This window comes from Metopolophium dirhodum, chromosome 8 (assembly GCF_019925205.1).
Source record: "Metopolophium dirhodum isolate CAU chromosome 8, ASM1992520v1, whole genome shotgun sequence".
Classification (NCBI taxonomy): Eukaryota; Metazoa; Arthropoda; class Insecta; order Hemiptera; family Aphididae; genus Metopolophium; species Metopolophium dirhodum.
In genome coordinates this window covers 1,722,689-1,732,505 of record NC_083567.1, presented here as the reverse complement: position 1 = coordinate 1,732,505, position 9,817 = coordinate 1,722,689, and positions in this window count along the sequence as shown.

Below are 9,817 nucleotides of genomic sequence, written 5' to 3'. Positions count from 1 at the left end.
AGAATACCACACGCATTTATACCTATGCGCATACAATCAATAGTATACCACGTGATGACCGAAATCACTTGATAAAAAAACTAATATAATGTGACACAGAACCGCGGTCATCTGTAGTCTATTTCACCCGACTTTAAATCCACCACCGGATATTATGAAATACGCTTGTACCCAGTGTTGGGAAAAGATAACCAAAAAATCATCTGGATGAGATAACAAACAGATAATTCATTCAAAATTTATCTAGATAATATAAAATATAACATCATTTTTTTTTATCTAGATAAAAATAAAAATACATTATACATTTATCTAGATAAAAAATAGATAATTTTTTTTAAAATTATATTATAAATAATGTAATTTATTAGTAATCACGAATTAGATAATATTTATTAACTAATAAATCCTCAATGTCATTTCTCAACTAAAATAATATACAATTTAAATTTTTGATACAACTTGAATAAAAATAAAATAACAAAATAAAACTGACAATATTTCAGTAAACATTTCTTTTTTTAACTATAATAATATTGGAATTTTGAATCACGACTACTCGGTCCTCGTAAATTATTGGCTATTTCAGTATTTAAAAATATTCTTATTATTAAACTATTTAATCTAGATATAAATTACCACGGATAACCATTACATTTATCTAGATGAGATAATTAGATGATTTAATTATTTTTATCCATATAAGATAATTAAAGAAATAATTTTATCCGGATAATTTATCTAGATGATTCAACACTGCTTGTACACGGACGTTTATGTTATATATATTTATACGCTATGTATATATATATATTTTTTTTTTTAATTGGGTAACCCGCGGCAACATAGGCCATTGGATGTGGGGAGGGCACTGTAGGTTTTATATTGGGTAGGTTGGTACACGTGTGTGTTTGGCAGAATTTCTAATGGGGCACCCGTAGGTTTCTGCCGTGCCCCGGGGTGGGGGGATGGCGGCACTTGTTCTCCGGACACCGTGACTTGCACGGAGAAAAATGCCGCCCAGTGGTCGAGGATCGAACTCGGACCGGCTGTGCCGAATCCGTCGCGTTAGACCGCTCGGCCACCTCGTCCCCCGTATATATATATTATATATTATGATAGCTTAATATTATTATAAAGTTCTATAGTAATGTTTCGCACTTATTATATTGTTATTTTTTGACGGCCGTCGTAGATTTACAAACGCGTCGAAACGCATTTGAGCGTTGCGATGTTTTCTTCGTACGCGTCATAATAATAATAATGTATGTGCATTGTGCGCGAAACCCATCTGAACATCACCACAACAATAACAATTTACACTTTTATTATTATCGTGTGTGTGTGTGTGTGCGCAATGCGTTGCACTCGAGACAATGCGCGTACACACGCGGCCACGGGGCACTGCGTTTTTAAAACAATATAATGTATTATATTATATAATAATATAATAATGTATATGATTTTATTTTGTGCGGATGGCTTTTTCGAGTGCACGCCGCCGGTTTTCTGGTTGTTTTTTTTTTTTTTGAGTTTATTTCGCGCGTTATTTACCATCGTTTCGTTCTGTACGTTTTTTATTTTTATATTTTTTTTACCCCCGATTTAGCCCCAGTCATCATCGCCGTAATGTCTCTCCGCGTGTGTGAGAACCGCTCAGCGGATTGTGACGGAGCGGTTTTTTTTTTTCTTTCGGCCGCGCTTGGCCGAGTGCGAAACCGTATCCGACGACGATACACCGCCGCAGCGAGTATGGAGGTACGCCTATCTTACATAATGTTATATTATACGCGGACACGATGGCTCGAGGGCGGCCCAGGGGAACAGTTGGCAAACGACTGGTCCGTATACATTGTGCACTGTCCTATACAACATTATACCTAGGTATATATTATCGTATACCAGCTCTGCACCGCGAGAAGCGTGCGTGTTTAAAAGCGAAATTGCTGAACGGCCTAACCGAATTCCGCGATGTGTGTATTGTTACTATAGCGGTGGTTACTGGTTACCTATAAGTCATAATGTGATACATTGCTCTATCATATTATGTTATAATATACCTATTAAGTGTGTAATAGTTCGCCTGTACAGACAATATAATATTTAAAGAGGTCTCCGTCAACGCCCTCGTCGTCGGCACTATTATAGGATGTGCAGTCGCGCGCGTGCGTCAGTATTACTATTACACATAGAACAATAATAGTATATTATGGCGTATAGGCACTATTATTTATTTATTACAACAATTATTATTATTGTCGTTTTGTACCCACGGGCGGCGACTTGCGTGCCGATTTCGTATATTTTAATATTGTTAACACACACCCGAAGATGACTGCTGCTGCATTGTCCGGTCGCGTGAGAATTTGTCGTCGTCGTCGTCGTCGTCGTCGCGGTCGGACCGACCTTAACCCGCTCGTCTATTATTTAAGTAGTAGGTACTATAATATATAGTGAGGTATATAATGGACATGAGTTAAAGTTATATTATACCTATTCACGATACTATTATTTTATCGGACGAGTATTATTATATGAATACGCCACACGGTGGGTAGGTATACATATAGGCATTAGGCACGGACATTATATTATATTATTATACCTACCTGTTAATAAGTAATATAGCTACTGTGTATAATAATATTATTGTATATACGAGTCGCGCGTGATCGATTATCGAACCGATATAATATATTATTATAATAATATTTTGTCGTTACGATGTCTGTAATAGTAGTTATATCGTGTCCGGCGGTAGTCTCTCGCTATATAATTAAAGGCAAACGCCGTGGAAACTAGTAATATTACTATCGTTATTACAATATTATATTATTATTATCATACCCATATCGCCTGTGCGGACGTCGTATTATTTGTTGTGGTATCAAAGCGGTCGGTGCGTGTATAATATAATGACGTTATAATGCACAGCTGTAGCGTGCATTTCAATAATACTTAAATATATAAATACACAATAATGTTCACTATTTCACATCGGTGGGTACGTGTATATCGTTGATGTGTATAAGAAAACCAAAAGACGAGCACCATATAGGCAGGCCACTCAGTCAACGTCGCTAAGACTTATGTAGTTGATTATATCGTACCCTATTATTGTGAGTTGTGTAAGTCAGAATTTGCTTCGTCCAACTATTTTATAATGAGAATTCAAATGAGTAAACATTGTTTTATTTATTTTTAGTTAAAACGTTTGATTTTGACCGGTGGCGCTGGAAACTGAAAAAAATTGAAGTAGAATTACCTAGTGAGGTGAAAAAAATCGTGTGTAGCAGTACGCATCGCCAGAAGTGAATACGCAGAGGAAATTCTACAGTAGTAAACATTGGAAACGTTTGATAACAGAGAAATTCGGACTGTCTGTTTGCTAAACAATGCCAAACATTGCAAACAGCTGGTGATCCAGCGTTTTGTCTGTTGAGTTCCAATAACCAATACCTACAGTGATTGAGTTTGTTTATAGTATTATACTTTTTCCTCTTCCCGATTTTTAACGTGAGTCTCGCGGACCCTATAGTTATTTATTATGATCAATACTTAACTTTACTTACTTTTCTATGACTTTGACTTAAGTTTATTAATCAAAAGTACCTACAATGATATGATAATATACGTCCTACCCACAGACTAATATATATATATAAGTATCAAGTTTAAGTTTATCTTAGTTATAATTCACCATTTTTAATAAACTTAATAAAACGGATATTAAGTGAACTAAATATAACAAAATCAAATCAAAATTAATCTTTAATAGTTAAAAAGATTAGATTAATAATCTTACTAGAGTCCTTAAAAATGCTAAATTAAAAAAAAAAATTTGTTAATATTCTGATAGGTCCAAATAAAGATATTTATCTTGATTAAAAAAAAAACCTTTTAAACGGGAAACCGTAGGTAATCCCGATTGTTTTGTATAGGTGCATTAGTATCATATTATCGATATCACTAATTACATAAATTTCGCACGCTATACTATAATATTAAATGTTTGAAATATAATTAGAACACGTAAGCAGACTTGTGATGGCATGTAATATGTTGAAACATTTTAAATTTAATAGAAAATAATAAAAAAAAAAAGAGTAGGTATAAAAGTTAAATAAATAATTTATTTTTGAATATTTCATAAGTTAGGATTTAAAATGTGTTATATTTCCTACGGTTCAGCGCTATTACCTAGTCATGTGTTCGTCAGTATCAATATTTCGATTATCGATATAATATTACTATTTTTATAACTCTATACCGACATATTACTATAATTAGTGGTTTAAACAAACGCCAAGTTAATAAAAACGGATTTGTAATTGATTCAGAACAATAACTTTATGACACACATGATGTTGTTTTAAAATGAGTTAGAAAGATTTATATGTTTATTACTTTTGAAACTACTTTTTTATTATTATGATAATTTGAACAGGAATTCTAGAGGCTATAAATAATTTATAAATTAAACTTGATTAGATACCTATAACTACGATAACATTAAATGAGATTTATAAACCTATGGCAATTAAATATTAATATAACATAGTCGATGGAGAATAATTATAATAAAATATACCATTTATTTCTCGACTGAAGTTGTTAACCTTAACGGTTAACCGACATCTACTCGCAATGGTGCTATTTAATTTCGAGTTTATGTTTTACTCATAATACCCCGGTTGGAGCCGGTCGTGTGGTTGGTGGTCGTGCGACTGAGATTTGGTCATCCGGAATCCAGTAAAATCTCCATTAAAATCTCTGCGTAGCTTTAGTTTTGGTATATATTTTATAGGGGAAAGTTAATTTCAATTATAATGAGCGATTAACGTGCTAATGATTCGTTAAAATTTAACTCGGTTTACTCAAACGTCCAATATATTAGAGCACGCGAATGCAGCCGTAAAATATCGATTCCTTAAACTATATTATTGGTTAACGAGTCATTAAATGCGAAGTCTGTTTTTGGCTTGTTGAAATATGATCGGCTCGTTAGTATAATATTCAATAAATCGGAATAGTGATCGTGTCGGTGACATTTTATTTATAAATATCAGTATCTCGCTAATAATCATTAGCATTCGACTTTTTTAACAAAATAATAAATATATTATCATAATGTACATATTATATACGAATATTTTTTTTTTTTAAACATTTATTTATACAATGTGTAAGGTTTTTTATAATAGGCATATATGCGGTGTTTATGACATAAATATGACATAATCACATTGTGATTTTAACGTGAGTTAACATGATTTTAAGGAACTACCCAACAGTAGTACTTATGGCTTGAGGGATATACGAATATTATAGGTTTTTTTCAATAATGATAATATGACGTGACTCGCGCGTAAAAACTGAACACGACTTTATATTATTGCTTTCACGATAAATTAAAATCAGCATCTACCCTAAAATTATACCCTAAGACGTTATAGCTGAGATAAAAATATACAAAATACTCTACATTTTGCGCGTGTAACTCGACCTTTTTTTTAGTTAATTTGCACACGATTCATGCAGAACGATAATAAACATTCAAAATTATCATAAATGTATAATACACTTATATAGTGATATTACAATGTAAATTGGCGGCCTATAAGTAAAAAATATTCAAATTATGAAACGCCCAAAAAACGTGTTTGGTTACATACTTTGGGAAAGATAAAAGCCTAAAAACTTGGAAAAAAGTATCATATTTTAACACGTTTGATAACCACGTGCAAATAAACATTAAATAGAATAAAAATGGTCTATAAGCGAATAGCGCCACTTGAACCATAGATTATATAGTATAACACAACATTATAATATTATACATATTATACTATCATAATTTATCTATTCCTATAGAACTCGAGACCACCTACATACTATAAAGAGAACATCATAAATCGTATACGAATTAGCTGATAACATGACATGGAAGTGTGCGATCCCCTTAAAATTTTAAAGCAATTTTTTTATAAAAAATGTTGGTGCACCTATTTTTTTGGGCGATGATGTGATCGATAGTCAAATTGACTAATAACTGTACGCTGTACAGTTGATTGGATGTTAGGCATTGGCACTAGAGCGACGTAAATGGTGAAGTATTGAAGTCATTGCAGATGTGTAGTGCTTGATACTGTCCTGCAGTAAATGGTCGGTTTTTTGACTTCGATAGATTGGGTATGGTTCGAGCTTGTAATGTATTGAGCTGTTTTGTATTAAAATAAATTCGTTTGATGAAAAGTGTAAAGAGTTATGCTTAAGTTCTGTATCAATACTTTATAGCTACGTCAAAGTGATACAACAATTAATATTTTTGGAATATTTTCAATAATACCATAATAATACAATCAATATAATTGTACCCTCGACAGTGGTGTACCTAAATTGCCTATCTGTAGCACCGTGTTACAAATATTTTATTGTTGAAGTTAATAATTATTACAAATACGTCGTACCCGTGAGGCACTGAGGAAATATACCCAAATAGGACGATAAAAGAATAATTTTAATCGATAGCAGCGCCACTAAGTTGGCTGTCATAAATAAATAAGCTTTTTTTTTATAAAAGACGATTTAAATATTTGATTTCTCATATTTCTTTCACTAATCAAAAAGAGTTTGTAAACTAACGGAATTATACGATAAATAAATAAGTATTCCATCTACGAAAAGTACTATGATGCTTTATTTAAGACTTTGAGCTTTAATAAAAAGTTTTCTGATATTTAAATTCTCTATTCACAGATAACTGATAAGAATAGATTACTTCAATGGTGAATAGGACCATTATTTTCACAATTTATTTATTATTTATTAATACCTATTATATAATATGCATCTTTTCTTGCAAGTATAATAATATTATTGTATTTATAATAACTTACTTGCGTTTCGAATGTTTTAATAGAACTACGTGTGTTTACATTACGTATAAAATATTAATATAATAATTTGTTAAACATAAATATTTGAAATTCTAAAATGTATTAAAAAAAATTCATTTTCGTACAATGTTGGCATACAAGAACAAAATCTCATATTTATCATTTATACTTATTATTATATAAATTATTCTGGTATAAACACTTAAATACATTTCAAAGATGATAAACCAACATTAAAGTAGAATAATTTAATGTCTGAGTTTGTTAAACGTATAAAGGAAAAAGTTTTCCCTTTGTAAAAGTTCTCATTTTAATATTATTAATAATATCCCATTTGGTATGATATCTCATATTTTGTAGAACTATAAAAATTGTGACTCGTTTTTAATACAAATTTAGATAAAAGTTTTTATCATATCTTATAATTATTGTTATCGTTTGAATACTTTGCAGCCAACGGGAGTATACAATATTTCTTTATCTGGTTATTAACATTTACATTTAATAAATATTATTTTTGTTCGTGCGCATTATTCCTACTTTATTATGATTAATGATGAACGGTGATATTACATGTTAAAAAAAACAAAATATATAATACAAAGCTCTTTAGGGTCTAGATTCTGAGCGGGTAAATTGCGAAGTAGTCGTATTTTTATTTTATAATGGCAGTATTTTTTTTTTCGACGTGTCTTTGATTATATTTTAGGCGAATATACTTGGAAGACTTTACTTATAGTTATTGCGTTTGTGTTAGTGAAAAAAAAACAAAAATAATTTTTATAAAAAAAAAATACTTGACAACAATAATGATAATAATAATATTGCAAACAAATTATTAACGTCTTTATAGTTTACTTTGCTTTGAAGACAAAATATCGTGCCAATTCGTGTTCCAAGGAAATAATTCGTTAAACGAGCCCCGCACCTTTATCTCTTATACTTTTTATTTCGACAATGCCCATATTATAATAATATCTTCGGTCCTACAGTAAATTCAAAACAATAACAGGTGGTATACTTAACTTGTGAGTCGTTACTCGTTAAGGGTCCCCGAGAGAGGAAAACTTTTCTATCCGTGTGTGCGAGAATCATAAACGTATTGTAATATTATACGACAATTTCTTCGCGAAATCGGCAAACGTCAGAAAAAATCTCTCAGAGAATTATGTGTTATCGAGTAAATCACCTGAGAACGATTTCTGATGCGATAAGTTCTGCAGGTTACCATATTTATAAATATATTTACGACTTAATATATTTCACCGTTCCGGACGGTTAATATTATATAGTGACTATCCGACACGATTTTCATAAGTTATCCGACAATTTCGTCTCGCGTGCTCTTCTACACGCGTGTAAGTATAACAATAAACTGTTAGCGAAAACGTTACCGTCATATAATATAATTTTTTTTATCGTTTCGTTTATCGATAGGTTATAAGCTTACAATTTATTATTTTAAGGGGGCTCAAGCGTATCGTGTGAATGCCTCTGTGAATATTGGACGGTATGGACCATAGATTATTGTGTGTCTTATCGTGAGGTTTGTGTTGCAAGAATAGGACATTAAAATATTTTTATTTTAACGTCTCCCTCATGATTACAGTCCAGTCTCAAAAATTCTAGAATCTCTTGCTGGCCGATGACGGATGTCAGGCAAATATTTTCTAAGCGGTCTGTTATCTAACACTTTGGACTCTTCTTCTCTCTTATCTCTTATAAACTTTAAAGTTCCACAATATTCTATACCCGTGTACAAGGCGTTTTTTTTTCCGTGAAATCGGCAAATGTCAAGAGGAAATATCTCGAAGAACTATTACGGGTTTTCGAGCACATCGTCCGAGAACGATTTCTGATGCGATAAGTTCTGGTTGTGATGTATACGTATGTATCCAAGACTTATATTTCACCGTTACGGACGGTTAATTTAGTGGCAATCCGACACGATTTCCATAAACTATCGACGTGATCCGACAATTCCGTTTCGCGTGCGCAACTATACACGTATATATTATGTAAATTGCTAGCAAAAACGTTATCGAAGTATAATATTACAAGGTGTAACAAAAAGACTTGACGAAAACAAAAAATATGCTACTTAAACGCATGACAAAAATTGTTAAAATTATATGGTAAGTAAATAATTTAAGAAATATACTCATGTCAGGAAATTTCCAAAAAAATATTTTGGAAAAAGTTATTACCTTCCAAATTCATTTAATCAAAAATAATATTGATATTTTAAAAAATAAACTTCTTGACTTAGATAAATGTTTTTACTATCAAAATTGTTCCTATAATCAGATTCACAAATTGGCTATTTTGAATATATCCAAAAAAAATTTTAATTTAATTTAAATTTTTTTATTTTCAGTGTTAAAAATAAAAATTATTTTTCGTATAATATATGTGTAATGAAAGTGACTATAAATTATATATATAAAAAAAAAATTAAAATATTGATTAGAACAAAAGTTATTTCAAAAGTCAGTTTTATCTGTTACACCCTGACTATACTTCTGTATCAAAGTAAAATATACCAAACCTTATATACCAAATTTATATACCTGTATATACTAGAATGTATTTAATTACGCGTCAAAGTGGATTAGATAATATTATACTGTAGTTATATCATCGACAGTGTTTGTCGGTACCTATAATAGATACATAATTTTAATTTTTTTTTCCCCCGAGAGAGATTATACGCGACTATTCCTTTACATGCTAGATAACTATTAAGTCTTAGGGTGTTTCGTTAATCATACTCTAATAATAATATAATACAATGTACGCGTACAAATCCATACCACAGCTGGTGCAGTATCACATTGGTTTTGAATACCGATTACCCATATCACGAACATCTCATCGTAATACACGCTCGTTGTATGCTAACACAATACACCGTCTAA